The 27848-nt window shown below is 43.2% G+C and overlaps 1 long non-coding RNA gene across 1 annotated transcript; it reads right to left on the bottom strand.

The window, feature by feature from the left end:
* On the bottom strand, nt 1–27554 carry LOC138764304 (uncharacterized). Its single transcript, XR_011358120.1, has 3 exons — nt 27371–27554; nt 21175–21247; nt 1–111 (listed from the first exon to the last, which is right to left on the bottom strand). It is a non-coding gene; the product is annotated as an uncharacterized lncRNA (long non-coding RNA).
* Between the last annotated feature and the right edge of the window lie 294 nt (nt 27555–27848).

Consider the following 27848-nt stretch of genomic DNA (forward strand, 5'->3'; position numbering starts at 1 on the left):
ATTGTTTTGATGTTCTGTGATTATATTGGTTGCCATTCTTCCGATCTCCTGATTTGCATATCTTCCAAAAAAGGAAGGTGCTCCTCTATTCGCCGATGATAGTTTCTGAAACTAAACGCATGACGTCATTATCGACGTCGCGATGGTTCATTCACAGAAATGTAACGACCGTGTCCAAACTGAAACAGAACACCTCCATTCATGGCCACATTCAACAGCGGACTGAAAGGACGCGATTGCATTGGAGAGGACAGACAAGAGAATGTGGACAAAGGCTCCCGACCACAAATGTTGACTGTTGGTTTCTCTCCACTGATGCTGCGTGACCCGCTAAGTTCCCAATTCCTCCTCCCAATTTCTTTTGCTTGCATTTACCAGCCCCTGAAGTTCTTGTGTCGCATAAGAGGTTTACCAGGAGATTCCAGAATGGGGCATTTCGGGTATGAAGAGAGAATGGACAGGCATGAGCAAACATTGAGAAGTTGGAGCTAGGGACAGAGCAATTCAGGCAATGGATAACCAGTCAATAGGCACTTTTAAGCTGCAGCACCTGGATAGCCCTTCCAGGACCCAGGTGCGAATACTGGGGAAGCACCTTTTAAACTGCAGGGGGATTGCCCCAATAAATTGCCTACACGGCGATTTAAGGGGATCCCACCACTGCGATGATGCGGTAAGTGACGCATCACACACTCATGGGAACTATCAGTAAGCCTCACCACCCCCCCCCCCCCTTCACCTCGGCCGTCATTTGCTCCCATCAGTACCCAACTACTGTCAATCACCACCCCCTCAGTCAGTCATCCTCCCCCATCAGTCACAACCCCACTGTCGTCAATCCACTACCCACCCCGTCAATCGTGCCCTCCAGCAGCGTCCCGCTCCCGTGAACGTTGAGCCGTCACAACCGGAGTGGGGTTTGCAGCAGCGGCAGTTTGCGCCCCCTCTCTCCCCACCCGTGGCAGCGATCCCTCTCCCCCTGATTGTGGCCCCCACTCCCCTCCACGGCAGCGACCTCTCCCACCCCGGGTCCTGCAGCAGCGACCCCTCTCCCTCCCCACGATCATGGCAGGCACTTCAGCCAGGGGTTTCCCTGTGACACCAATGCACAAGCGTGGACGTCACAGGAGTAACCGGGTCGGCCGTTTTGCTGTTCAAGCTGTCGAAGAATGCGTCCTGGTTAAGTTTAACTGGGTTCCCTGACGACCTCTGAGATAGGGCAGGAACCCAGTTAGATTTGGATCATTGACTGGGTCGGACCCTTTCAAGCTGCCGCGTGAGTGGGGCGCGAACCAGGCAAATTTCCCAGTTAACCTCATTTTACTCGGCATCTTGAAAGGACCTACTGTTTTGGGTCGGGACTTGCATTCGTTTCTCTTAGAGCGGAAACTCAATAAGACAAAGTTGGGTGAGAAATGTTGTTTGCGGTTAACTATTTGTCACGTTAAAGCTGGTCCAGGAAAGTCTGCAGATGCTGGGGTTGTAGCGTAAACACAAGATTCAGTTTATTGAAATGGAATAAAAACAATGTCACATTACACAAAATTGCCTTTTGTCTGCTGTCTTCTTCTTTGGCTTGGCTTCGCGGACGAAGATTTATGGAGGGGGTAAAAAGTCCACGTCAGCTGCAGGCTCGTTTGTGGCTGACCAGTCCGATGCGGGACAGGCAGACACGGTTGCAGCGGTTGCAAGGGAAAATTGGTTGGTTGGGGTTGGGTGTTGGGTTTTTCCTCCTTTGCCTTTTGTCAGTGAGGTGGGCTCTGCAGTCTTCTTCAAAGGAGGCTGCTGCCCGCCAAACTGTGAGGCGCCAAGATGCACGGTTTGAGGCGATATCAGCCCACTGGCGGTGGTCAATGTGGCAGGCACCAAGAGCTTTCTTTAGGCAGTCCTTGTACCTTTTCTTTGGTGCACCTCTGTCACGGTGGCCAGTGGAGAGCTCACCATATAACACGATCTTGGGAAGGCGATGGTCCTCCATTCTGGAGACGTGACCCACCCAGCGCAGCTGCATCTTCAGCAGCGTGGACTTGATGCTGTCGACCTCTGCCATCTCGAGTACTTCGATGTTAGGGATGAAAGCGCTCCAATGGATGTTGAGGATGGAGCGGAGACAACGCTGGTGGAAGCGTTCTAGGAGCCGTAGGTGATGCCGGTAGAGGACCCATGATTCGGAGCCGAACAGGAGTGTGGGTATGACAACGGCTCTGTATACGCTTATCTTTGTGAGGTTTTTCAGTTGGTTGTTTTTCCAGACTCTTTTGTGTAGTCTTCTAAAGGCGCTATTTGCCTTGGCGAGTCTGTTGTCTATCTCATTGTCGATCCTTGCATCTGATGAAATGGTGCAGCCGAGATAGGTAAACTGGTTGACCGTTTTGAGTTTTGTGTGCCCAATGGAGATGTGGGGGGGGGGGGGGCTGGTAGTCATGGTGGGGAGCTGGCTGATGGAGGACCTCAGTTTTCTTCAGGCTGACTTCCAGGCCAAACATTTTGGCAGTTTCCACAAAGCAGGACACCAAGCGCTGAAGAGCTGGCTCTGAATGGGCAACTAAAGCGGCATCGTCTGCAAAGAGTAGTTCAGGGACAAGTTTCTCTTGTGTCTTGGTGTGAGCTTGCAGGCGCCTCAGATTGAAGAGACTGCCATCCGTGCGGTACCGGATGTAAACAGCGTCTTCATTGTTGAAACTTCAGGAATACCAACCAAAGCTGAACACTTTCAGACAGGTTAATGTTTCGATGATTTGTGGCATTCAGAGCGATTGATGGAGATTTTGCAGAAGAATCTAGTTTGTTCATAGGATATGGAATTAACAGGTTAAAATAAAGGGGTAGACATATATAAGATACTATACTTGAAGCATGAAGAAATGTGAATGTTGAACAAGGATGACATAGGAGGTTGATAAATAGCTGAAGACAATAAGCTACAGAAACTATTATTTTATAAACAGTAACAGGCCCTTTCAGCTCACGAGGCTGTGCTGCCCAATTACACACAGTTAACCTACAACTCCTGGTATGTTTTAAAAGGTTGGAGGAAACCAGAGCCCCCAGGGAAAACCCATGCAGACACGGGGAGAACATACAGACAGTGCGGAATTCGAACCCCAGTCCAAACACTGGTGCTGTAACACCATTGTGCTAACAGCTACACTGTTAAGCTTGATTTAGTGCGGAGCTGAATGGTTTCAAGTGCAGTTGATTGAAATAATGAATAATTGCTCCATAAAATGATGATAAAAAAATTGGCTATACCAAAGTCTCCTCCAATTTAATATTGAAAAGATAAGGATATTGTATCTGGTCTCCACTCTCCCTGTCAATAACCTGAAACTGGACCAGACTCTTCACATTCTTGGTGTCTTCTTGAGCATCTGATCTTGTAACTGCGCGATCATTAAGACCGTCTATTTCTACTTGCAAAATCACGTTGCCTCATCTTGAGTTGGCAGGATACAATCTACTGCTGAAATCTTAGCAATGTGAATGGGGGAAGGGGAGAGGTAAAAGGAAAAGCATTGCATCTCCCTCAAGAAAAGTGCTTTGAAAAGCAAACTAGTTGGTGAAGTTAGAAGAGGAGACCAGGGAGTCACAGAGGAAGCAATGGTTTGAAATTTGTGAAGATGAGGGAGGAGAGCTGAAGTAGATATGTCAGGTGACTGAATCCAGTGAAAGGTTGTAATGATGGGAGGATAATTCATTAAATGCAGGGGTCACAGATAACAATAAGGAGAATTCCATCCTTTCTCTGGGTGGGAGGAAATGCAGATGTCTGGTACAAAGGGGAGGCACAGTCAAGTCATATCAATTGTGGTTGTGGGGGGGGGAAAGCCATGGTTGAGGATAAATAAGGACCCTGAGGCATTGATCTAAACACTTATCAGCTACTTAGAATGGCCATGGAGCAACAGGGAATGGAACCCTTGTAGGAGGCATTTTTCCATTTACTATGAGGCTTGCTTATTTATACTTGGCTTATATTTTTCCAACAGCTGTGCTGTGATTGTATAATTATTTGTTGTGACTTTTGCATGTTTTGAAAAATATTTAATCAATTAATTGAAATTTAGTGTCTCTCCATTTCTTTACAGCTGAGCATCCTATCAGAAGGGCCCAAATATTAGGTGCGGCTCAGTTATAGTATTCTTAGGTTCCAGTCTGAATTCAGAGATTTGAGTGCAGATCAAGCCTGACACTTCAGTGCTATGCTATGGGTACAGCTGCATATTTTTGAATGACTTATGATGCTGATGCGAGGATATTGCCTCAGGTGGTTTGGACAATAGTTTCATAGCTCTCAACCTATATGAAGAGATGACCTGATAAGATTAAATGCATATAAGGTTACTTGTGTGACTTTGTTGCATTTCCCGTCCCCTGAAACCCTCTGGGATCAGTTGAAGACTACCATACTGCAATCCACTGAAGAGGTACTGGGCTTCTCCTCCAGGAAAAACAAGGACTGGTTTGACGAAAACAGCCAGGAAATCCAGGAGCTGCTGGCAAAGAAGCGAGCTGCCCACCAGGCTCACCTTACAAAGCCGTCCTGTCCAGAGAAGAAACAAGCCTTCCGTCGCGCATGCAGCCATCTTCAGCGCAAACTCCGGGAGATCCAAAATGAGTGGTGGACTAGCCTCGCCAAACGAACCAAGCTCAGCGCAGACATTGGTGACTTCAGGGGTTTCTACGAGGCTCTAAAGGCTGTGTACGGCCCCTCACCCCAAGTCCAAAGCCCGCTGCGCAGCTCAGACGGCAAAGTCCTCCTCAGCGACAAGATCTCCATCCTCAACCGATGGTCAGAACACTTCCAATCTCTTTTCAGTGCCAACCGCTCAGTCCAAGATTCCGCCCTGCTCCAGCTCCCTCAACAGCCCCTAAGGGTAGAGCTGGATGAGGTCCTCACCCAGGATGAGACATATAAGGCAATCGAACAACTGAAAAGTGGCAAAGCAGCAGGTATGGATGGAATCCCCCCAGAGGTCTGGAAGGCTGGCGGCAAAACTCTGCATGCCAAACTGCATGAGTTTTTCAAGCTTTGTTGGGACCAAGGAAAACTGCCTCAGGATCTTCGTGATGCCACCATCATCACCCTGTACAAAAACAAAGGCGAGAAATCAGACTGCTCAAACTATAGGGGAAATCACGCTGCTCTCCATTGCAAGCAAAATCTTCACTAGGATTCTCCTAAATAGAATAATACCTAGTGTCGCCGAGAATATTCTCCCAGAATCACAATGCGGCTTTCGCGCAAACAGAGGAACTACTGACATGATCTTTGCACTCAGACAGCTCCAAGAAAACTTGTTGAAAATCAACAAGGTCGGGTCAGATACAGCAATGAGCTCTCTGAACCCTTCTCCATTAACAATGGCGTGAAGCAAGGCTGTGTTCTCGCACCAACCCTCTTTTCAATCTTCTTCAGCATGATGCTGAACCAAGCCATGAAAGACCCCAACAATGAAGACGCTGTTTACATCCGGTACCGCACGGATGGCAGTCTCTTCAATCTGAGGCGCCTGCAAGCTCACACCAAGACACAAGAGCAACTTGTCCGTGAACTACTCTTTGCAGACGATGCCGCTTTAGTTGCCCATTCAGAGCCAGCTCTTCAGCGCTTGACGTCCTGCTTTGCGGAAACTGCCAAAGTGTTTGGCCTGGAAGTCAGCCTGAAGAAAACTGAGGTCCTCCATCAGCCAGCTCCCCACCATGACTACCAGCCCCCCCACATCTCCATCGGGCACACAAAACTCAAAACGGTCAACCAGTTTACCTATCTCGGCTGCACCATTTCATCAGATGCAAGGATCGACAATGAGATAGACAACAGACTCGCCAAGGCAAATAGCGCCTTTGGAAGACTGCACAAAAGAGTCTGGAAAAACAACCAACTGAAAAACCTCACAAAGATAAGCGTATACAGAGCCGTTGTCATACCCACACTCCTGTTCGGCTCCGAATCATGGCTCCTCTACCGGCATCACCTACGGCTCCTAGAACGCTTCCACCAGCGTTGTCTCCGCTCCATCCTCAACATCCATTGGAGCGCTTTCATCCCTAACGTCGAAGTACTCGAGATGGCAGAGGTCGACAGCATCGAGTCCACGCTGCTGAAGATCCAGCTGCGCTGGGTGGGTCACGTCTCCAGAATGGAGGACCATCGCCTTCCCAAGATCGTGTTATATGGCGAGCTCTCCACTGGCCACCTTGACAGAGGTGCACCAAAGAAAAGGTACAAGGACTGCCTAAAGAAATCTCTTGGGCCTGCCACACTGACCACCGCCAGTGGGCTGATATCGCCTCAAACCGTGCATCTTGATGCCTCACAGTTTGGCGGGCAGCAACCTCCTTTGAAGAAGACCGCAGAGCCCACCTCACTGACAAAAGGCAAAGGAGGAAAAACCCAACACCCAACCCCAACCAAACATTTTTCCCCTGCAGCCGCTGCAACCGTGTCTGCCTGTCCCGCATCGGACTTGTCAGCCACAAACGAGCCTGCAGCTGACGTGGACTTTTACCCCCTCCATAAATCTTCGTCCGCGAACCCAAGCCAAAGAAAAGAAAATTGGATCAAATGCAACCAATAGCAGAAATGCATTTAACTCCAGATAAAACCAATATTAGAGTGTAAATGCAGATGTTTCTTCCGCATATGGAAATTGAAAATACTTAATCTCCCAACGTGCCTTGAAGAGCTTTTAAATTAACTTTTAAAGCAGACGACAAACTGAAGAAAATGATTCCTTCTCTTAATCTCTGTAATCTGTCTGACCATAAAATTAATAAAATTTACATAGAAGTAGCACCCTTGGTTTCACTGAGCCTGGGTTAATTCCCAAAACTTTTGGAATGATCAATGCTCAAACAATATAAGAGGGGAGCAGGAGTGGACAGGTAAAATGCAGGAAGAATGTTCCTGATGTTGGGAAACTCCAGAACAGTCTGAGGATAAAGGGATTAGGTAGAAGAGAAATTATTTCACTCAGAGAACTGTTAATTGATGGAACTCCTTTCCACAGAAAGTTGTTGAGGCTGGTTCATTCGATCTATTCAGGAGGGTGTTAGGTGTGAACCTATCGGTGAAAGGGATTAAGGGGTATGAAGAGAAAGCAGGTCACTTGATCATATAGAAAAGTGGTGCAGACTCAAAGGGCTGAATGGTTTTCTTTGTGGGTGGGGGGGGGGGTTAAGAGACTAATCAGGATACAATCAGGATCAGATATAAGATTATGAATCATGAGTAGGATGCCAAATAATTGAGAGAGTGGTCAAAAGTGTTTCATATAAGTTATAATGTAGTTGTCTGGTTTGGTATAAAAATAGTCTTGTCTATCATTTGAATGGTGATAGATTGGGAGGGGTAATGTACAAAGAGACTTGAATGTACCTACCTAGTGATCACTGAAAGGAAATTATGAAGGTCCAGCAAACAGTAACTTGAATTAAATTGTTTATTGTCATGATGTACAGTGAAAATCTTTGTTTTGCACGCTATCCAGACAGGTCAATCGATACATGGTCCATTGGGTAGTATAATAATTTAAAAAACTAATGTGAAGAGATAGTGTTACAAAAACTAATGAAAATGGTGGGTAGCATGTTAAAGAGAAAAGTATAGTTAAAGAGTGTAAAACATCATCTTTTACACATGGGAGATCCATTCAAGTGTTTGTCAACAACAGAAAAGAAACTGTCCTTGAATCTGGAGATATATGCTTTCAAACTTGTGTCTCTTCTCCCAGGGACAGGGTGGTGGGGGAAGGAGGGATGGGGGTGAGAGAGAGAGAGAGAGAGAGTGTCTTCACATCAAGAGATTTGTTAGAGCAAGGATGTGCTGTTGAAATTATATAGGAGTTTTGTGAGGAGACACTTGGAATTGTGTGCAATTTTCCTAAAAAGGATAAACTTGGTGTTCGGGAGTAAAGTGAAGACATATGTGTGAGGCACTGCCTCAAGAAGGCCACCAACGTCATAAAGGATCCCCATCACCTGGTTACAACCTCCTGTCTGCTGCCTTCAGAAAGAAGGCACAGAAGCCTGGAAACCATTACATCTAGTTTCAAGAACAATTGCTAATCAATCTCTTGAACCTCCTCGTTCTGTATTGATCATAAAGGACTCCGACACTGCACAAAGGCCTGTTTGCTCCATTGCAATGCCGCTTTTTCCTGAACTATGGTAGCTGTGAATATTTATTATCACTCTATCTTTTGAATGTATTAATTATTTTTAATTTAATTTATCGTACACTGTTGAAGTATCGATTCCACTGAAGCAGGTAAGAATTTTGGTGCATATGTAATTGTATAAAGTAATGAACTCATTCATTTATAATTACTATCATCAGTTAGAGAGTGCACCAGTGAATAATATTTAATGAGGAGAAAAGCAGATTATGTGCACATTAAGCTGTTAAACAAATGTTGTAAAGATGTGCGAGCTATGTCTGGTTTCACCCCACCCAGATGGGTTCATGGTGAATTCAAAGAATATGGATGCATTTAAAATTATGAGAGGCATAGATAAGGTCATAGATAAAGTCATAATCTTTTTTCCAGGATAGGGGAGACTAAAGTAGAGGGCAAAGATTTAAGGCAAGAGAGTAAATATTTAAAAGGTCACCTTTTTGACACAGAGAGTGGTAGGTGTTTGGAATAAAATGGAGATGGGTATAATTGTAACATTTAGAAGTCATTTAGACAGATACATGGATAAAATAGGAGCCAAGCACCAAAAAAATTGTCTAACTTAGATAGCCAACATGTTCAGCATGGACAAGCTAGTCATAAGCCCTGTATACATGCTATATCACTGTATAATTCTGAGGGTAAGAGGCAACTTCCTGCACTGGGACTGTACTTTATAAAGATATTTCATTGACTGTAAGAAATTTTGTGCTACTCTCTCACAAAATAACCTGTTTATCTCTCTAAAATTTCATTTCCTCCACCATCAGCACAGAGGACCACAGGATGTTACTCGCCAGTTCTATCTGGACTGAAAAGTATCATGTGCAGACGATCACCACACAGGCTGCATGGCTTCAGATGGTAGCTGACCATCACTTTCCCAAGAGCAAGTCTCCAACTTCCTTTCTAAATTGTCTCCAACCCAAACTAACAAGTAGGAACTTCTGCCAGTCTGTTGCCTTCTGTCTTTTCTTGTAGGTACATGTTATGCAGAGGGAGTGTCCACTGAGTCAGTGTAGGTGGAAGTGTGTGCTGGGATTAGTCTGTAGGTCCCCAAATAGCCTTTGGGACACCGATGAGCAGATAAGCAGGCAGATTTTGGAATGGTGCGGGAAATATTGACTGATACCTCCTGACTGCAAGAGGAATAGATGGGGCTGAATTTGTCAAGGATTCCTGACACAGTATTCTTCCCTCCGTCTGAACAGACATGTGCTTATAGCGCATTAGTCAGAACCATGTCATTCATGACACAGGTGCTGGAGCTGTTGGAATCTCTCTTCAACAGCGCCCCTCTGAGGTCTGCGCTCTAGGAGGCTGCCTAGTTGGCCTATGGTAGTGCCGGCCCTGGGTGGCAGACCTCTCGGTGGGGGAGCATTTTGGTGGTAATGACCGCAACTCATTTAGCTTCAGCATAGGTATGGAAAAGGATGAAACAGTTAAAATGAGAAAGTGCTTAACTGGGGAAGGGCTAATTATCAAGGGATGAGGCAGGAATTAGCGAGAGTAAATTGATCTGTCCTGGAGCTTCTATGCTTGTGCAATCACAGAGAAGGCTCACCAGTGGCTATACATTTTGGGGTGTCTGAGAAAATTGGGTATGTCACTGAAAATTCTCAAACTTCTACCTGTGTACCGTGGAGAGCATTCTGGCTGGTTGCATCACTGCCTGGTATGGATGTGCCAACACTCAAAACTCCAGAGGGTTGTTAACTTGGCCTGCGACATCAAAGGCACCAACCTTGTGCTCAACATCAGCAAAACCAAGGAGATGATTGTGGACTTCAGGAGGAAGTCAGGGGAGCACGATCCAGTTCTCATTGAGGGTTCAGTAGAGGAAAGGGTCAAGAACTTCAAATTCCTGGGTGTCAACATCTCTGAGGATCTGTCCTGGAGCCTCTATGTTGATGCAATTACAAAGCAGGCTCGCCAGCGGCTATACAGTACAATTCTGATTATCCAAAATTGGATTCTCTGAAATCCTCATTTATCTGGAAAAAAAATTAATTTTGGATAAATTAGATATCTGAAACAAATCAGAAATCCTCATTTAACTGAATTTTTTTCGGAGCCAAACTGGTTGAAAAAAAATTCACTCAACATGAAATTAGAACAACGATTGCCCTTATTTCAGGTAACTCCCTGCGGTGCGCTGAGATAACAGCAAGCTAGCACAAAACTCAAAAGACTGTCCAACAGGCTTTATTCCAGTAAATGTTTGAACACCAGTTCAAGCCTTGGTGGCTCCCTGTGTGACTGGGTCAGGAGGTGATGGCTCAGGTTTATATTCAGGTCGGCTGATTGACAGCCAGCCAGGTGGAATCAGCCCCTTAGGGGGTCTATTCAGGTCGGCTGATTGACAGCCAGCCAGGTGGAGCCAGCCCTTAGGTCAGGGGTGTCAAACTCAAATTCATGGAGGGCCAAAATTAAAAACTTGGACTAAGTTGAGGGCCGAACTAAATATTTATTGAAAATTTTCAACAACATCTGCATGTTTTCTCTTCTTTCAACATATGTAATGTTAAACTTTTTCTTATTAAAATAAATGTTTAATAATAGTTTTGGATAAACTCTTTCATTGTCATTGTCATTGGCCCATTTCCTTTGGAGTTCTGAAACCGTGCACATGATGAGTCAATGAGGGATGATTAAAGCAGTGGTCTTCAAACTTTTTCTTTCCACCCACAGACCACCTTAAGCAATCCCTTACTAATCACAGAGCACCAATGGCACAGGGACGCGAGTAGAAAGAAAAAGGTTGAGAACTGTTGTATTGTGGTAACTCCACATCTGATTAGGTTCATTGTTAGGCAAGTGGTCAGAGAAGGACCCCCCCCCACCCCAAGAAAGGCTTAAATCACAGGAACAAAATAAGCTTCCGTCTCACTGCTCCCAATCTTACACACAGTCCTGATGTGGAATGTGGGGTCGCAGCTCCACGTTCACCCGAGTTCAGGTGCTGTCTGTGTGGAGTTTGTAGGCTCTCCCCTTGTCTTGAACCAACAGGTCGGTCGCCTGACGAAGGCACCCGAACCCCCCGTTGAAACGCCGGCGTCCGGGGCGGTGGAGGAATTGGCTGAGAAGAACGCGTTGCTCCCACCCTCCCTTCCCATGGTTGGAGAGGGATTAAACTGCGATCTCACGGCGCCGGGCTCATCTCCAACAAAAGGAGCGGGAGGCAGGATCCGCCGCGCATGGAGCGAGGGGGAAGGCATCGCCAACGAGACGTTTGGTCCGGCGTCATCGCTGAAGCGCAGACCCAGCGAGGATGGTCCCCAACTTCAGCCGCGTCTGTGTGTCCGGGAGCCGGGCGGGCTGAGTGCGGCGCACTGATCCACGGGATTCGGGACTCTGAGATCCCTCCACACCTCCGCCGTCTTCATTTTCACCTTCAGTGTGCATGCGCTAAACTGGCGCGGCGGCCAGTGGGCCAACTCTAATATATATTTAATATGATCTTGCGGGCCAAATATAATTATATCGCGGGCCATATTTGGCCCGCGGGCCAGAGTTTGACATGTGTGCCTTGGGTGGTCTTCCTGCAGGTACAGAGATTGCCCCCTGCAGTAGGCCGGTGGTCGTATCACCACACTCCCCTCTCTTTCCATTTCTTCTTTACCTTCCCCTATTGACTTTTCTCAACTCTCCCTCTCAAACTGCGTGCCTCTGGCTCGAAGCAGCAAGGGGCTGGAATATGCCTTGTCCTGGAGTCATTAAGGAGAGTGGCCTCCTGGACAGGAGCGAGACCTCAGACTCAGTGGCGTTCCCTCCCCTGGTGTCCCTCCCTCCTCTCCCCTTACTTCCCTCCCTCCTCGGCACAACAGAGCTCCTGACACTGAACCCTCCCTTCACCTTACTATTGCACATGCACACCGGACTCCCTGGTGTGCATGTGTGGTAGGCTTAGGGGAGGATTTGGAGTCGGGTCTTGGGAGTCAGGAGCTCTGGTGACGGGAGACAGGAACCTGCCAATTCACTAATGAGTGTTCCACTGGCCTGGGAAGCCTCCCAGGGGATCTGCGGCGGGATTGGCGACAGCCAGCATTTTTTTTGTGAGAACTAAACATTATTTTAATGCTTAGAAAGCCTTTTTATTTTTCACACTGTGAACCATATCAACCAAAATATATACAAACGTTTCTCATTAAATATACACAGTGGCATTTTCTCTCTTTTTTCCCCCCTACCCTCCCTCCCCCCTTCCCACCCCCCTCCAAAACCAATAAATATTCAACATATGCAATACAATAAAACCATAAAATAATGTCTTCACACAATGAAAAATAAACAAGAAAAATGTGTCATCTACTTTTACACACTGAATCAAGTCATTTTGTCTTCTTATCATTTTAGGGGAGTAGAGGTCCGAGGCAAGCCCTCTCTGTTATGTTCCACGTATGGTTCCCAAATTTGTTCAAATAATGTGACTTTATTTTTTAAATTATATTATTTTTTCCAATGGAATACCTTTATTCATTTCCATGTACCATTGGTGTATTCTCAGGCTCTCTTCCATTTTCCAAGTTGACATTATACATTTTTTTGCTACTGCTAAGGCTATCATAATAAATCTTTTTTGTGCTTTATCCAATTTGAGGCCTAATTCCTTACTACTTATGTTACTTAGAAGAAAGATCTCTGGATTTTTTGGTATGTTATTTTTTGTGATTTTATTTAATATCTGATTTAGATCTTCCCAAAACATTTTCACTTTCGTACATGCCCAAATTCCATGTACTGTTGTTCCCATTACCTTCTTACAGCGAAAACATCTATCTGATAATGTTGGATCCCATTCTTTTAACTTTTGAGGTGTGATATATAACCTCTGTAACCAATTATACTGTGTCATGCATAACCTTGTGTTTATTGTATTCTTCATAGTTCCAGAACATAACTTTTCCCATGCTTCATTTTTTATCTTTATGTTTAAATCCTTTTCCCACTTTTGTTTAGATATATAGCTTATTTCATCATTTTCCTTATCTTGCAGCTTAATGTACATGTTCGTTATAAATCTTTTAATTATCATTGTGTCTGTAATCACATATTCAAAGCTGCTTCCTTCTGGTAATCTCAGTCTGTTTCCTAATTTATCCTTTAAATAAGCTTTCAGTTGATGATATGCAAACATTGTACCATGAGTTATTCCATATTTGTACTTCAACTGTTCAAATGTTAATAAATTATTTCCCAAAAAACAATTTTCTATTTTTTGATTCCTTTTCTCTCCCATTCTCTAAAGCAGGGGTCTCAAGCTTACGGCCTGCGGGCCAACTGCGGCCCTCGGGACGATAGTTTGTGGCTCCGACTTAATATGGAAGTTTAATGTTAGTGCGACCCGCGAGTTTGATATGATTGGCACTTTTCAGTGTTGTGTGCGGAGCTGAACGAACCTACCAATCATGGTGGGGAATATTGCTCTCGGGGGCGGGACATCGGCTGGGCTTATTGCGAATATAAGCATATTTGTGTGCATTTTCTATTTGTCATTATATGCACGCGGCACATACGCAATTTCCGCAGCCGCTCCCGCTTCACGCGCTTCGGCATCCAGTCTGAACCCGGAAATTGTTGCTCAGCGGGACAGAAAAAGAAGCGGAAAAGACGCATCGGCTAAGCACTGAAACAGAGCCACGTTTCAAATTTTTGCGGACCCCTTCTCCTTTGATGTGCAAGATGCCCCTCCTGTGCTTCAAATGGAGCTCATTGACCTGCAGTGCAACTCTGAACTCAAAACCAAGTTCAGGGAGGTGAGTGGAAAAGCAGACAAGCTTGGGCAATTTTTGAGAGAATTGCCCCCCAGCTTCCCTGAGCTTTCCCGAATGTTCAAGCGGACCCTGTGTCTTTTTGGGAGCACATACTTGTGCGAAAAGCTCTTCTCTACCTTGAACTTCAATAAGTCCAAGTACATGTCCAGACTTACTGACGAGCATCTTCAAGCCCTACTGAGGGTCTCAACTGCCTCCTCCCTTAAGCCAAATGTGGCTCGGTTATGCGAGAGGAAGCGCTGCCAGATCTCTAGCAGTAAGAAGTAGGGAGAAGAAGACATGTTCATAACAGTTTATGTTCAATGTTCCATTCATGTTCAGAAAGTTAAAGGTTAAAGAACTGTTAATACAGACATTTGAATCTGAATAATAATAATTACATTTCTCCAGTCAGCAACTATATGTGGTTTCTTCAGTCTTCTATATCTGCTGTATTATTATTATTTTCATTATTATTATTTTCATTTTATTTATTTATTACTGATTGATTTTATTTTTTTTCTTATGAATTGTTAATTTATTTATTTTTTCATCTTATTTTGTGTTTAAAAAATAAAAATAAAGACATTTGATAACATTGGAATGTTTTTGTAAGAGCTTTGTGGAAAACCTGATGCGGCCCAGCCTCACCCAGACTCTACCTCCATCAGCCCCCGGGTAAATTGAGTTTGAGACTCCTGCTCTAAAGGGACCTTTTATCTATTGTAAAAAGGATTAGTGGGTTTTGTGTCAATAACAATTTTGGTATTTGGTCATTTGTTTTTTTCTTTTCTAAGTGGATCTTCTTCCATATATTGTAAATGATGCAATACTGGTGAGTTTTTATATTGCACCAGCTTTTTGTCCCACTTATAAGGTATATGTTCTGGTACCTTCTCCCCTATTTTATCTAGTTCTATCTTAGTCCAGTCTGGTTTTTCCCTTGTCTGGTCTTTGGCTTGGCTTCGCGGACGAAGATTTATGGAGGGGGTAAAAAGTCCACGTCAGCTGCAGGCTCGTTTGTGGCTGACCAGTCCGATGCGGGACAGGCAGACACGATTGCAGCGGTTGCAAGGGAAAATTGGTTGGTTGGGGTTGGGTGTTGGGTTTTTCCTCCTTAATACCTTAATTGTGCGGCTCTATAATAATTTTTAAAGTTTGGTAACTGCAAACCACCTTGGTTATACCTCTTTGTTAATTTATCTAACGCTACCCTCAGTTTCCCCCTTTCCACAAGAATTTCCTTATTATTCTCTTTTGTTCATTAAAGAACTTCTCTGTTAATGGAATTGGTAACGATTGAAATAAGTATTGTATCCTTGGGAAAACATTCATTTTAATGCAATTTACCTTCCCTATCAACGTTAGCGGTAATTCTTTCCAATGTTCTAAGTCTTCCTGCAATCTCTTTATTAGTGGCTGTTTGCTAATAATTTTGCTATTATCTTATAATCTGAATTAAGTAGAGATATTGGTCTATATGATGCTGGTGTTAATGGATCCTTCCTCGTCTTTGGTATTACTGTAATTATTGCTGTCTTACATGAATCTGGCAAGTTTTGTGTTTCTTCTATCTGGTTCATTACTTCCAGGAGAGGAGGAATTAATAACTCTTTAAATGTTTTATAGAATTCTATTGGGAATCCGTCCTCTCCCGGCGTTTTATTATTCGGCAGCTTTTTTAATATATCCTGTACTTCCTCTATTTCAAATGGTTTTATCAGTTTGTTTTGTTCCTCTTCTTGCAATTTCTGCAGTTCAATTTTAGCTAAAAAACTTCTATTTTATCATCTTTCCCATCGTTCTCAATTTGGTATAATTGTTCATAAAATTCCTTAATGTTTTCATTAATCTCCGTTGGGTTATATGTAATTTGTTTGTCCTTTTTCCTTGATTCCAATACAGTTATTTTAGCTTGTTCTGTTTTAAGTTGCCAGGCTAATTTTTTTTTGTGTTTTTTCTCCCAGTTCATAATACTTTTGCTTTATTTTCATTATGTTCTTCTCCAGTTTGTACATTTGTAATGTTTCGTATTTTATTCTTTTGTCCACCAATTCTCTCTTTTTCGTTATATCTTCCCTTTTCACTAGTTCCTTTTCTGGACTTACTATCTCCCTTTCCAACTGTTCTATTTCCCGATTGTAGTCCTTTTTCATCTTAGTTACATAACTTATTATCTGTCCTCTAATGAAGGCTTTCACTGTGTCCCATAATATAAATTTATCTTTCACTGATTCTGTGTTTATTTCAAAATATGTTTTAATTTGGCGTTCAATAAACTCTCTAAATTCCAGCCTTTTAAGTAGCATTGGGTTTAACTTCCATCTATTTGTTCTTGGTGGGATGTCCTCCAGTTCTATTGCTAATAACAGGGATGAATGATCAGGTAGTAGTCTAGCTTTATACTCAGTTTTCCTAACCTCTCCCTTGAATATGGGCCGACAACAAAAACATATCAATCCTTGAGTATGTTTTATGCTTACTCGAATTATATGAATATTCCTTCTCTCTTGGGTGCTGCCTCCTCCATATATCCATAAGTTTAATTTCCTGCATTAATTTAACCATAAATTTGGCTACTTTATTCTTTTTGCTTGTCTTTTGTCCAGTTTTATCTAACATTGGATCCAAATTAAGGTTAAAATCCCCTCCTATCAATATATTTCCTTGTGTATCTACAATCTTCAAAAAAATATCCTGCATAAACTTTTGATTCTCCTTATTAGGTGCATATATATTGAGCAAATTCCAAAACTCTGAGTATATCTGGCACTTGATCATTATATACCTCCCTGCTGGATCTATTATTTCCTCCTCTATTTTGTTGGTACATTTTTATTAATTAATATAGCTACACCTCTAGCTTTTGAATTATATGATGCTGCCGCTACGTGTCTTACTCAGTCTCTCTTTAATTTGTTATGTTCCACTTCAGTTAGATGCATTTCTTGCACAAATGCTATATCTATTTTTTCTTTTTTCAGTAAATTTAATAGCCTCTTTCATTTAATTTGGTTATGTATTCCATTAATGTTTATAGTCATATAGTTCAACGTGGCCATCTTATATCTTGCTTACACCTCATTTCCACTTCCTCACCACCTCCATTCCCCTTTTCCCTATTTTCATCTCTCAGTTTTCCCTTTTTAAACTCAATGTATGACAACACATTTAAAATACTCCAACAATTCCACACCCAATATTACCTTAACCCCAAATACCCCCCCCCCCCTCTGAGTTCCCCCTTATCCCTTGCTGGGCACACAACTCCCCTTTCCATTTGGATTGCGATCTTGTTCGCAAGCGTCAACTGATTTCGCAGTGACGGTTATTCTCTTTCCCCCCACCCCAACCTGTTCCAGAAAACACTTATTTTTTACACATATAACAAAGCTCTCCCTTTTTTCCCCTTACTTCCTTCCTTCCCTTCTCTTTTCCCTCTTTAGTTCTTAACATATACATTGTTTTTACATCTTTATATATACTTTATCGCCATTCTTCATTCTTGTTACATCTCTTCATCTCTCCTTCTGTCCTGAAAACGCTCTGCGAATTCTTGTGCTTCCTCCGGATCTGAGAACAGTCTGTTTTGCTCCCCGGGTATAAATATTTTAAGCACAGCTGGATGTCTTAACATGAATTTATAACCTTGTATTCCAATGGTTTATTATCTTCTCTAATTTTATTCCTTGCCCACTCCAGTATATTTTCTCTTGTATATCTCAAAAATTTTACTACGATGGATCTTGGTTTTTGATGTGTCTGCGGTTTCAGAGCTAGAGCTCTGTGTAACCTTTCTATTTCCATTTCTGTCGTTCCCAGGACCTTCAGGATCCATCCTTTTATAAATTCCTTCATATCTGTGCCTCATTCACATTCCTTCAGGCCCACTATTTTTATGTTGTTTCACCTACTATAATTTTCCAACATATAATTTTCTGAGATAACAACTCTTGTGTCACTTTAATTTTTTTTGTCACTTCCAATTTTCCTCTTAAGTTGTTTACTTCCATTTCAACAGCCGTTTCTCGTTCTTCCACATTTTCTACTCTTTTCCCTTTTTCTGTCGACTAGTTCTAATCTTTGCATTTTATCTTCTGTTCTTTTCATTTTTCTTTTAATTGCACTAAATTCTAATGATAACCATTCTTTTGATGCTCTCATGTGTTCTTCAAAAAAATCTTTATCTATATTCTGTACATCTGTTTTACCTTCTATTTCTATGTGAAGATCTTGCTCTTCTTCCTCTTCTTCTGTGTCTTTACCTGTGTTTGTGTCTTCTTCTCTTCTTTGTATCTGTATCTCTTCTGATTTTGCTGATGAGTTGCTTGTATCACTTTGTTGGGCCTCTTCTTGCCGGGCCTCTTGCTCTTGGTCCTCCCCTTCTAGACTGCTCATCTGTCAGGCCTGCTGCTGCTGCTCCTCTTGCCATTCACCCCGTCGACTTTCTCACCTGATACCTCACTCCCTCTCCTGCCGCCTTCCTCATCTTCCAGCTGAGAACCCTGGTGTTGGACGTCCCTCAGTTGGTTGTGCCATGATTACCCGTTCCTCGGCTAAGTCCCCCTCTCATCTGTGTTTTCTTTTGCCTTTGATTGCGCACTGCTCATGCGTGACTCCCTGCTCATGCGCAGTTGCGCTCTTTTCCTTGGCTCAGAGAGCCATTTTTGCAGTCCACCGGTTGGGGGTTCGTGACTCCACAGGGCCGGAACCAACCTCGGAGAATGGACGTTCTTCGCCACCATGGCTTCCTGTTCCTTCGTGCAGGTAAGGCCTTCTTTCTTTTCCGGTGACTTTTCTTTTTTTCCCTTTGTTTTTACTTTTTCTTTCTTGGGTGCCATCTTCTTTCTCTTCTCTGGAACTTCATCTTTTATTTCTTATATTTTATATTTGTTGAACTTTGTCTTGTCTTGAGTTTTTTTCTGGAGTGGGCTGGTTTTACCCGACCGGCCACTACTCCATCATGTGACTCCATTTGCTGTTGTTTAAACACTGAAACAAGTGATTTGCTGTTTGCCAATGGGCTGTTTTTAAAAAATGACTAGTTCTCTGAAGGAAAAAGTTTATCCAACATAGGCCTAGTCCCGACCATTTCAGATAATCGGAATTGTACTGTACTTTGTGAGGTGTCTGGGGAGATTTGGTATGTCACCGAAGACTCTCGTAAGCCTCTACAGGTGCACTCTGGAGAGCATTCTGGCTGGTTGCATCACTGCCTGGTATGGAGGTGCCAACTCTCAGGACAAGAATAAACTCCAGAGGGTTGTTATCTCGGCCTGCGTCATCACAGGCACCAGATTTCACTCCATCAAGGACATCTACATGAGGCGGTGTCTTAAAAAAGCAGTTTCAATCCTCAAAGTCCCCCACTACCCAGGCCATGCCCTCTTCACTCTGCAAAAGGTACAGGAGCCTAAAGATAAGCACTCAGGAGCACAAGGACAACTTCTTCCCCGATGCCATCAGATTCCTGAATAATCAATGAACGCAAAGACACTGCCTTACTTTTCGTGCACAATTATTTTTATTTATGGTAATGTGGTAAGATGGTTATAAAATGAATGTTTACACTGTGATGCTGCCATGAAACACCGAATTTCATGACTTGTTTATGACAATAAATCTGATCTCTTTTGGTGTGTGGCACAGGAGTTTGGACAATTGGAGTGAATCTGTCCTCAGTCAACTGTTGCACTAAGTACGGTGCCAAGGAATTTTACGACTTCTTGTCCCTGTTTTACTTTAGGAGGAGGGATAATGTAGCCCAAAGAATGCAGAACATTTGGCAGAAATGGGGTATCTGAGTCATTTTCACCACAGGATGAACAAGCCGGAAGCAATCTTAAATGTATGGCAGAAAACATTGTGCAAGGTAATGCAAAATGGCCAGTAGGTGGAACTAGAGAGCTGCTCTGATAGATAGCAGACATGGACACTGGAAGATGAAGGTTAGGGCTGATGTACTCCGTCAGATCAGACGCACAACCTGTGGGATGATTGTCCCGAGCTAGAATCTGCTTCTTTGATGTCTTATGTGGCTGCGCCTTGGTTCGTCCTGCAAGTGTGTCAGCAAACTGACAGAGGGCAGTGGGGTGTGGAGGAAGTTCATTGCTGTCTCTGTGTAAGGGTATATGTTGGGATACTGTGGGGAGGTACAATGTGGAGATGCATGGTGGATACAATGGTAGGGAGCCTCCTCCCCAACCTGCAGCTGCCAAAAAATCTGTGTGGCCCGCCATTCAACCACTGACTCACAATCTGGCATGTGTTGTGGCCCCTTTTTTTATGTGCTTGCTCCCCCTAACATTAGAACCAGGCTACGCCCCTGGTCGCTACAACATCGAGGGCCAAAGGGCCTGTACTGTGCTGTAGTGTTCCATGTTATATTGACAACAATCTTTTTTTAATATTTTATTTAAGTTTTAAGAAAATGAAGAATGTAAGACTCAATTAATATAACAATATACATTGAATATAAAATTATAGGAAACATTCATAAGGTTCAAAAATAAAAAGGAAAGAGTCCCTCTTCACCCAGCACCCCCTCCCCAGATATGAAAGAAAAGGGGACAGACAGCAGGGGATAGAGGGAGATAAAAAAGAAAGAAAATAAAAAATAAAAAGCAACAGGAGCATGGTTCGACATCTCAGTCACATAATTTTGAAAGTATTAAATTTCTCATAAGGAGTATACTAATCGACAAATATCAAAATAAATTTTACAATCTGGCTAGTTGAGTAATTTAAATAAGTTTGCCAAATTTTGACGAACATTCTCTATCTATTCCTAAGACTATAAGTAATCTTCTCAAGGGGAATACAACTTTGCACTTCCATGTTCCAACGATCAATGTGAAGTAGGGAATCGGATTCCCATGTTACCATATAACCATTTACAGAGCGGAAACAGGCCATGTTGGCCTTTCGAGTCCGCACCGGTTCACTGATTTTGTGCGCCCTCTTCAGGCATTGGTCCTGGTAGATCTTCATTCAATAACAATGGGCGAAATCAATGCAGGTGGAATCAGTCATAGAAATGTTTGTAAAACATGCAGTTCAATACTTCTGGGCACATTCAATACAGGGTCAACTAGTCCGAGAAATGTTTGTGAAACGCATCTTGATTGATTTTATCTATCAATAAAACCACCAGATGTCAAACTAACATGTCTGCAAGAAGCACAGGGCAAAGACATAACCCAATGTTGCAACAAATCTAAAGATTAAAAAAGCAAACTCACCATTGGAAAAAGGCCACAGAAAAACACTGGGTTGTGGATCATATCTGCAACTTATTCTCTCTTTACTTGAATCCTAGAAACAGATATGTTAAACACCAGTTGAGTATGAGGAATATATATTGGCCAAATTTGCAGAACGTATAAAGTGAAAATTTAAACTCACCAAAGTTTAACATTTCATTATCGATACCATCTGCATTTTTGATATGTAATTATTTAATTTTAAATGTTTCTATAACGATTATTTTTACAGGTACTCATTGTTTGGCAAAATCAGGTATTTATGTTACCACCCGGCTATTGACAATGCAACTTTTTATTGACAACAATCTCACTATAGATGGGACTGTCAAATTTAATCTCCAAACCACAGTACAATTTCTTGAATTATAGAACGAAACAAATTTTGACTTGCACAACCATTTCAAATCACTGGCCCTACTGAATTACTTTGTAAGTTTCCAACATATGTGGAGAATTTTTAAAAAAATGTTCGATAAGGTGCTGCCAAACTTTCCCAATTAACTGTTTCTTAAAGGTTTTTATTAATGATATTGTCTGGTTTCACTGATCAACAATATGAAACTTGTATTTGGCATTATTATCAAAGATGACACAAATGCTAATTTGCTCTTTCTGTTTCCCACCTCTGTGTATCTTTAAATGTAACAAATGACTAAAAGAAATGCACAACATCAAGAATCTGTCATCAATTTAAGGCTCAAGGAGTTAACTATTTGTGAAATCCAGTTTATCTCCATTTGCAATATCCTATGTCGGGGGAGGCCAAACCACCGCTCTTGAGCCATATGTGGCTCTTTGACATGTAATGTGAGACTTGTGGAAATAGGTTGGAGGGGGAGACATCAGCACTCCCAAAGCTGCCCCGGGATGCTTTGAATCTCTGCAGCCAGACCAGGGGGTCCTGGATTTGTCACCACCTGAGTTTCAAGGATAGGAGGAGGGAGTGGGAATAGTCCTTGCTGAGAAGTGGAGCGAGCAATGCCTGCCTAAGTTGGGTTCTCCTCGCTCTCAAAGCACCACCAACGTGGGTTGGGCAAAGCTGAGAGTCCTCTGCAGGGAGCAGCAGCAGAGGTTGGAAAGCCAAGGTTGGGCCAGGAGAGCACCGATTGGGCATGGACTGCTCCAGAGGTGTGATGCCTGTCCAAGCATTCTGGCAGGGGGGAAGCAAGATATGACCTATGTCATATCTACATTGTCCAATTGTGGTCATGGTATAGGGCCAGCACAGCAGTTAGCACATCACTGTTACAGTTCCAGCAATCAGGATTGGGGTTCAAATCCTGCGCTGCCTGTTTGTTCTCCCCATGTCTGCATGAGTTCCTCCTGGGGCTCCGGTTTCCTCCAATCATTCAAAATGTACCAGGGGTTGGAGGTTAATTGGGTGTAATTGGGCAGCACGGACTCATGGTCTGAAGTGGCCTGTTACCATACTGTATGTCTAAATTTTAAATAAAAAAAATGTAGTGTGTTTCATGATCTTGTAGCTGTTGTTGGAACAACCACAAAAGTGCTGGAGAAACTCAGCAGGTCACCCAGCGTCCATAAGAGGTAAAGATATATAACCAACATCGCAGGCTTGAGCCCTCCTTGAAGGTCTGAACAAAACACAGGCAGGTGCCTGAATAAAAAGGCTGGGGGAGGAGGTAAGAAAGGGCAGGTGGAGAACTCAGGGCCACAGCCAAAAGGCAATGAATGGGTACCTGAAAACTTTGTAGAGATCAAACTGGGAGTCCTGGAAATGGAGCTGGAAGCCATGTGGCACAGGATGGTGAGGAGACCAGTAGACAGGAAGGACATGGCTATGGAATCAAGTCTGGATGAGTACATGGTTGTAGAACCTGAGAGCAGCAGGGGGTGCAGTGAGAGAAGCCCTCACAAAACCCCTCTCAAAGAGAGGAGGAGAACTTCATCAGGGTAGGCAACCCTCAAAGAGATTTCACAGTGGAGCAACAGAATGGAATGGAACATGAATCTCTGGAGATGCTTAATTGCAGTTCATACACAAAAACAGTTGTTAGTTAGGATCTAACATTCGTGCCAGCATATTTGTGTTCATTTTGATAAATCATTCAAAAGCCAATGGGTCTTGTTATCACTTCATTAATGACTTTCTGATTGTTATGTTGGGGAATTCTTTAGCAGTTGCATTTCACTTTTGCACCTTTTTTTAATTGTCTATTGCTGCCCGATGGAGATGTGGGGGGGGCTGGTAGTCATGGTGGGGAACTGGCTGATGGAGGACCTCAGTTTTCTTCAGGCTGACTTCCAGGCCAAACATTTTGGCAGTTTCCGCAAAACAGGACGTCAAGCGCTGAAGAGCTGGCTCTGAATGGGCAACTAAAGCGGCATCGTCTGCAAAGAGTAGTTCACGGACAAGTTGCTCTTGTGTCTTGGTGTGAGCTTGCAGGCGCCTCAGATTGAAGAGACTACCATCCGTGCGGTACCGGATGTAAATAGTGTCTTCATTGTTGAGGTCTTTCATGGCTTGTTTCAGCATCATGCTGAAGAAGATTGAAAAGAGGGTTGGTACGAGAACGCAGCCTTGCTTCACGCCATTGTTAATGGAGAAGGGTTCAGAGAGCTCATTGCTGTATCTGACCTGACCTTGTTGGTTTTCGTGCAGTTGGATAACCATGTTGAGGAACTTTGGGGGGCATCCGAGGTGCTCTAGTATTTGCCAAAGCCCTTTCCTGCTCACGGTGTCGAAGGCTTTGGTGAGGTCAACAAAGGTGATGTAGAGTCCTTTGTTCTGTTCTCTGCACTTTTGGAGCTATCTGAGGGCAAAGACCACGTCAGTAGTTCCTCTGTTTGCGCGAAAGCCGCACTGTGATTCTGGGAGAACATTCTCGGCGACACTAGGTATTATTCTATTTAGGAGAATCCTAGCGAAGATTTTACCTGCAATGGAGAGCAGCGTGATTCCCCTGTAGTTTGAGCAGTCTGATTTCTCGCCTTTGTTTTTGTACAGTGTGATGATGATGGCATCACGAAGGTCCTGAGGCAGCTTTCCTTGGTCCCAGCAGAGCTTGAAAAACTCAGGCAGTTTGGCATGCAGAGTTTTGCCGCCAGCCTTCCAGACCTCTGGGGGGGATTCCATCCATACCTGCTGCTTTGCCACTTTTCAGTTGTTCAATTGCCTTATGCCTGAAGAAAACTGAGGTCCTCCATCAGCCAGCTCCCCACCATGACTACCAGCCCCCCCACATCTCCATCGGGCACACAAAACTCAAAACGGTCAACCAGTTTACCGATCTTGGCTGCACCATTTCATCGGATGCAAGGATCAACAACGAGATAGACAACAGACTCGCCAAGGCAAATAGTGCCTTTGGAAGACTATACAAAAGAGTCTGGAAAAACAACCAACTGAAAAACCTCACAAAGATTAGCGTATACAGAACCGTTGTCATACCCACACTCCTGTTTGGCTCCGAATCATGGGTCCTCTACTGGCATCACCTACGGCTCCTAGAACGCTTCCACCAGCGTTGTCTCCGCTCCATCCTCAACATTCATTGGAGCGACTTCATCCCTAACATCGAAGTACTCGAGATGGCAGAGGCCGACAGCATCGAATCCACACTGCTGAAGATCCAACTGCGTTGGGTAGGTCATGTCTTCAAAATGGAGGACCATCGCTTTCCCAAGATCGTGTTATATGGCGAGCTCTCCACTGGCCACTGTGACAGAGGTACACCAAAGAAGAGGTACAAGGACTGCCTAAAAAATCTCTTGGTGCCTGCCACATTGACCACCGCCAGTGGGCTGATATTTCCTCAAACCGTGCATCTTGGTGCCTCGCAGTTTGGCTGGCAGCAACCTCCTTTGAAGAAGACCGCAGAGCCCACCTCATTGACAAAAGACAAAGGAGGAAAAACCCAACACCCAACCCACCAATTTTCCCTTGCAACCGCTGCAACCGTGCCTGCCTGTCCCGCATCGGACTTGTCGGCCACAAACGAGCCTGCAGCTGGCGTGGACATTACCCCTCCATAAATCTTCATCCGCGAAGCCAAGCCAAAGATTGCCCAGTGAAATGGCATCTGCCTGAATGCAAGGGGATCGAGACATTTATGTCGGGGAAGGAATATAGGGTTGAGATCAAAGATTAATTGTGCCCTTGGCTATAGGCGGCGCAGGCTTGAAGGCCAGTCTTGCTTCTATTTCTTAAATTCTAATGCATCTAATGCATGATGTAATCTGTAATGGTATTAATTACTTTCAGGTAGATCTTGGATCAATGTGAGAATGCTGGCACAAGGGAAGACTAATCTTATAACAATAAAATCAGCAGTGTTTTGATACAGTACCCTGGGAGTACCAAAATGTCCCATAGTACTTTGGAAAAAAAAATCTGTTTGAGCCATGTAATGAGATATCATGACAGATAATCAAAAGGTTGGTCAAACAGCTAAGTTTTAAGGAGTATATGATTGGAGGAAAAATAAACAGACACACAAAAAGGGGGAATTAGCCATGAAAGTCATTGAACTAAAATAATCAGCTATTAAACTATAACCATAATGATAGAGACTAGTATCTATTTTAATTTTTTTCATGTATTTTTAAAATTCTGGTATATAATATGGTGCTCTTTTAATTTTTTAATGTGATTTTTAATTTTGAGATACTGCACCGTAACAGGCTCTTTTGGCCCACGAGCCTATGCCGCCCCAAAACACCTATGTGACCAATTAACCTACAAATGCCATACACCTTTTTTTGGAGGATGGGAGGAAACCCATGTGAACATGGGGAGAATATACAAAACCCTTACAGACAGCACCGGATTCAAACCCGGGATGTTGACACTGTGTAATAGAGTTGCTCTAACTTCCACCCCACTAACTGTGATGCAACAATGTATCAAAATAAATATGTCATGAAAATTTTTTGGACCTATTTTGTCAGATATCTTTATAAAGTCAGTTTACAACGTTTGCCTTTGTGTTTTCGTTCTTAACTTGCTCGTGGAAACAAAACTGTAGCCTGTACTGTTCATAAGACAAAGGAGCAACAATTTGTGCAGAAAATGTTGACTCATTCAGAAATTTCCCCTACCAATTCCTGATACACAAAAGCACAGAGACATCTCAAATGAGATGATAATAGAGACAGTTGTTTATAACACTAATCCTTGAAATTGACTCACCATTAAACCAACTGTTTGAGATAAATTGTTCTTTATCTAGTGATACAAAGAGTAAAGTTTGTGCCAATATTTGCTTTTTGTCAAATTGCAAATATTATTTTTCACAAAGTTGCAGTTTGCCTCTAATAAAGTCTCTTCCTGTCTTCAAAAGCATTCTAAATGTTTAATATTGTTTATATATTTCTTCTCTTTGGCTTGGCTTCGCGGACGAAGATTTATGGAGGGGGTAAAACATTTTTGTGTTAAATTAATTAAGTGTGTTAAAGGATCTGCACTACTTTTTGCCTAATCCAAACAATACACTTGCTTAACTTTATTTGACTTCGATATATAACTGGTCACTGTACATGGTAACGTACCAGAATGCCTTATATGTTTGTAACGGACTTCAAGGTTGAGTAGAAAATAAGTCAACTTTGTCTGTCACTGACATCATGTCATCTCGAGCTACACAGTGTGCTGACACCAAGGTCTTATCTAGTGAGCATGTGAGCATGTCTGATAGTAAAGTTGTCACATCATTGCCATTTGCATGTGTCAAAGAGCAAACATAATATGTTAACACCCTGGCTAATGATGGAGACCAGAGTCTCAAATTTTAACTTTGCTGGGCCAAGTGTTTGATTAGCAATCATGAATCCATATGGTGCTTAAACGTTGCTGGTTGCAGACACAACAGTCTGTGATAATAATTAACATGCAGATGCTCTAACTTCAAGACACACATGGAGAGAGTTTAATGATTTATTGCTATTTCTACAAAGCTAACAGATAAGTGATACCAACTGTCCAGAAAACTGAGGTGATTCAGTTCCCCTTTGCAAGAAGTTGGATGAGTTGCATTTTAATACTTGATTTGTTACCTCAGAATGACAACTGTGAGGGATGATAGGTGATCATTCTCTGATCGAAGGAATAATGTCAAATTGGTCTAGATTTTGAAGAATGGCATATTAGCATCATGCTGTGAATCTGACAGTTACCTTGGTTTTTCCACAAGTAGGTAATTAATCATTTCACCTGGTCTCTTCACACCAGCTCCATAGCCAAGAAAGCCCAGCAGCACCTCTACTTCCTGTGAAGGCTGAGGAAAGTTCATCTCCCATCCTCCATCCTCACTACATTCTACAGAGGATGTATTGAGAGGATTCTGAGCAAATGCATCACTGCCTGGGTTTGGAAGCTGTACCACCTCGGACCACAAGACCCTGCAGAGGATGGAGAAGTCAGTGGAAAAGATCATTGGGGGCTCTCTTCCTACCATGACGGTCATCTACAATACTCAATGCATGTGGAAAACAATAAACATTGTGAAGGACTTCACATGCCCCTCAAGTAAACTTTTCACCCTTCTGCCATCTGGTAGGAAGTACTGTAGCATTCAGGCCCTTGCATCCAGATTGAGCAACAATTTTCTCCCCTAAGTCATCAGGGTCCTGAATTCCCAGAACATATATGAATAGTGTACCGTGAACTTTTATTGTACATGTTTTAATAT

The sequence above is a fragment of the Narcine bancroftii genome, chromosome 1 (genome assembly GCF_036971445.1).
Source record: "Narcine bancroftii isolate sNarBan1 chromosome 1, sNarBan1.hap1, whole genome shotgun sequence".
Lineage (NCBI taxonomy): Eukaryota > Metazoa > Chordata > Chondrichthyes > Torpediniformes > Narcinidae > Narcine > Narcine bancroftii.